Consider the following 4,656-nt stretch of genomic DNA (forward strand, 5'->3'; position numbering starts at 1 on the left):
CCATAACTTGTATAACGGATGCTTTTCGAAGGTTGAGGTAGATGATTTTCGAAGGTTTCTTGGTTATGTGTTGAAGGATGGATACAGCTGGATGTAGGATTTGCTAGTTTTGGGTGAGATATTATGCTTCCCCTGTATCCCCAACACCTGATTGCATAACCGGAAAATTTCAGGAGTTTCATAGGTGGGAATTCAAGTAGCTCTTAGTATATCTTTCCGACAGATGTATGATATGAAATTGGGGTTCGACGTCTAGTGGTCCGCCTATTCACGGTCGGTTTAACAGTGGTCTCGTTGTGTCTTAAAGAGTCCTTGGCTATGCCGACTCGGGGACGCTTCGTATGTCATGTGCACTGCCTTGTACATGATGGTGCTATACGATCGAGCCCGTGTAGGCCCCACCACGAAAACTTCGGACAAAATCTCTATCATATGTTTGTTCTGGCTTATTTTGCAAGCCAATCCTTGTTTTGTTTTGAGTTGTGGTATTCGAGTTGCTTCGAAGTCAAGTGTTGATTCCATACCTTTTTGAAACGGTGTTCTCATACTTCGATGTGAATACTAATCCTTCTCGATCATCGAGATTGTGCTGTCAATCCTTTTTAACCGGTGTGCTTCTCTTCAAGTGGATCCGTTCATTTTTCAACATCCGCAAGATTCAATCTCAGTTTTCTCAACGGTGTTCATTTCTTCCGTCTCCAAGTTGCCTTTGTTTTTCCCACCCTCCCTCCCTTTGTTTTCTTCAAGGACTCAGATTTCTTAATCAAGTACCATCTTATTGGTGTGAAGTCTCTCCATTCTTTTCCTTCTTGTTCTTATTCGGTGATTCTCATGAAGATACTAATGGAGCTTCTAGTTCATCATTATTCTTTCTCTTTCTTCTCCGGGGGAACAAATTCAAGCTTTGTTGATCATACCCTTCTCTCTTTTCAAATGCCTTCTCATACCGGTGCACCTCATAATCATTCACCTCTCGATATTCAATTGTTCTGGAGTGCTGAAGATATCTCAAAGATTCGTGTATCCACTCTTCTTTCATTCAAGCTATTTCGAGGATGTTATATCATTCGAGCCTTTTTATTCAACTGGTGCATTCTCTCTTTTAAATCCTTCAACGGTGTTTCTTTTGAGTGGGCCCTAACCCACAGGTCTTTTCCCAGGATCTTACCTGACTCTTCTTATTTTCCCGGAGCTACCCTCAAATTCATCTTAAAGTTGACGTAAGAATGATTTATCATCAGTCACATATATTTCTCCAAGATCTTTCAAATTCTTTTCATTGTTGGCTCAACCTCTTCGTTTGATTCTTCCGGAGTACCTAAATAATTCATGGCGGTGTTTCTCGTCGTAATTCTCAGATATTGAAGACCGAAGAAGAGTTTCTCTTTAATCTTGCTCCATTCTCTTCAAGATTCATGGTGCTATCTTGTTGCCATCCTCTCATAATTATTTTCGATTGTGAGAATTCTTTTCAACCATCCGGAGTAATTCAAAGTATTTTCAGTTTGATTATCCGGAGCCCATCATCGAAGATTTATTCATTCTCAGTTTGCAGTTATCATTCTCCGATCTTACCAGTGCCTCGTTCAAGTGATCTTTAATCGGCTCGTGCTCTCTTCGTTCTCATGTATCTAGATTGTCTCATGTATCTTCGTTCATTTCACTATTCTTCCCGGTGTTTCTTTGTCTTCACTTAATTCATTTTCAATTCGTACGGTGGTTCGTTCAAGATTTTTTCTTCTTTCTTATCATATCAATTCATTTGTTGTTCCAATCCTACCGGTGGTTCGTTGAAGACCTTCTCAAGTTTTGTTATATCTCTTTTAATCCTTTTTACGAGAATAAGTGATATGCCAAATCCGTTGATTGTCATCAATTTAAATTGTTGAAGGATACGCATGACATAATTCTTATTCTTGTTTCATCCAAATGATTAATTCCTTATTTCGGAGGTGCATCATATCACATTCTTGGTTCGAGATGCTTTATCTTTTCTTCCCAAGAGTTCCAAGCTTTTGCAATTAGATCTCCACGGAGGTCCATCTAAAGCACTGCAAGGATTCTCCTTGTGTTTTCAATTTATCTTTCTTTTCATTCCTTTTATTTAACGGAGTTCTTCATGGAGGCTCTACATGATGGTTCATCAAGGATTTAATTCCTTCTCCAAATTTTTCATTGAGATTCTCTTCTAAGAAGTTCTAGTTTTCTTCTTCTTGCTATCCGGAGTGCAATTCTTTCTTCCATATTATTGGAGGTGGTATTATGTCATTTTGATAATTTGAGTTCATGTTTCATGATTCACAAGTTATCAAGAATGAGGTAGTTTAAATCCATCAATCTCGTCATTGGAGTTATCTTGGGTTATATTTCACCTAAAGCTTTCCTTTAAGGATTGTCGCTCTCATGGTGTTTATCAATGATCCAATTTCTTCATTTATCCTTTCCGGTGCGATATACTTTCTCGTCTCTTTGTTCATATCAATACAATTCTTTTCCCGTGAGTGGCAAACTGGTCTGGCCATGCCGCGGAAGCAGCAGAGATGTCCCGCCGCGCCGCGAATGCAGCAGAGATGTCCCGCCGTGTCGCGGCGGCCTGGGAAAATGTCTCGCGGGCAGGAGACGACTTTTACAGGCGCATGCATGCGATCGTCCATAGCCAGATAGATCAGATCTCCGGCTGGGCGAGGTTGCAGGACGACATCAAAGCCTCGTTTGAACAGGCTACCGGCGTCATCCGACAATTAAGGGATGGCAATGAGAGGCTTCGGGCCGAGCGCGACCTAAAAGTGCTAGTTATCGACTAGAGGGGGGGTGAATAGGTGATTCTTATGAAAGTCTTCAAAACATGGAAGTTTCAAAGACAAACGATAGAAATGATTCTATTGATATGCAGCGGAAGGTAAACTACAATAAGCAAGCCATAGTCAAGTATGCAATGAATTGAAAGCACGGAGACTAATAGCAGCTAGGTAGCAAGGATCAAGATGGAAGATGGTATGAAGCCAAACAACAATCGTAGTCACACAGTGAAGTCAAACAGGTAAAGCAAACAGGCAATGACTTCAAGAAGACAAACTTTAAGTAAAGAGAGGGAGAGGATAGAACCAGTCGCTTGTTGAGGACACAGGATTTGTTGGACCAGTTCCAGTTGCTATGACAATTGTACGTCTGGTTAGGGAGGCTGAGATTCAACTCAGTAGACCACGTCTTCACCTTATTCCCCTTGAGCTAAGGACACACAGTCCTCGCCCAATTACTCTGGTAAGTCTTCAAGGTAGACTTCCAAACCTTCACAGACTTCGTTCACCGGCGATCCACAATGACTCTTGGATGCTCAGAACGCGACGCCTAACCGGCTGGAGGATTCACAGTCCTCAGGTGTAACAAGTCTTCAGGTCACGCGGACAGAAAGACTTCAGTGATGCCTAACACTCTTTGGCTCTGGGTATTTGGGCTTTGTCCTCGCAAGGATTTCTATCTCTCAAATGCTTCAGAGGTGGGTTGCTCTCAAACGACAAAAGCCGTGCACTAACTCTGAGCAGCCAACCAATTTATGGTGTAGGGGGTGGGCTATTTATAGCCACTAGGCAACCCAACCTGATATGTCCGAAATGACCCTGGGTCACTAAGGAACTGACACGTGTTCCAACGGTCAGATTTCAAACACACACGCAACTTTACTTGGGCTACAAGCAAAGCTGACTCATCTAGCTCTGGATAAGATTTGCCCTCATTGTCTTCGACCGAAGACATACGATTTGGTTGAGCATCACTTCAGTCACTCTGACTTTGTTCACTGGGACCCCACTTAACAGTACGATGGTTCCTATGACTCAACAAAGAAGAAAAGGAAACAACGAAACAACTAAGTCTTCGCGCTCCACAATCTTCACGCAATGTCTTCTCTTGTCATAGACTTCAATGTGAATATCTTCATATACCACCATTGTCGTCAATGTCTTCATATATTTTTAGGGGTCATCTCCGGTAGGTAAACCGAATCAATGAGGGACTACTACCTGTGTTATCCTGCAATTCTCACAAACACATTAGTCCCTCAACCAGGTTTGTTGTCAATACTCCAAAACCAACTAGGGGTGGCACTAGATGCACTTGCAATCTCCCCCTTCTTGGTGATTGGTGACAAACTGGTTGAAGTTTTCAACGGGGATAAAGTATGTGAAATTGTAACGATTTAGGTATTGTCTTCATAAGTAGCAAAAGGCTCCCCCTGAAGATGTGCATGTAAATAATTTGCTTTTGGAATGCAAATGCACATGGCAGGTTGTATTTGTGGAGATCCTCTTCAACTTATGAAGACAATTCATCATGCATGATTTGATATAACGAAGATAATGACATGCATAATGAAAATGGACGTCTGCAAAATTACTAAGTGGGGAATTTAACATCGCACATGCGGAATTTATCATCGCATCACAGAATAGTAGAAAATGTAGCAGACGACCATCAAGTTTTAAGTGTTACAACTTGAAAGTGCTAGTTATCGACTTGAGGGGGGGTGAATAGGCGATTTTTATGAAAGTCTTTACAACATGGAAGTTTCAAAGACAAATAATAGAAATGGTCCTATTAGTATGCAGCGGAAGACAAACTACACTAGGCAAGCCATAGTCAAGATTCAATCAAGTGAGA

Source organism: Triticum urartu, chromosome 2A, assembly GCF_056163025.1.
Source record: "Triticum urartu cultivar PI428250 chromosome 2A, HENAU_Tu73, whole genome shotgun sequence".
Taxonomy (NCBI): domain Eukaryota; kingdom Viridiplantae; phylum Streptophyta; class Magnoliopsida; order Poales; family Poaceae; genus Triticum; species Triticum urartu.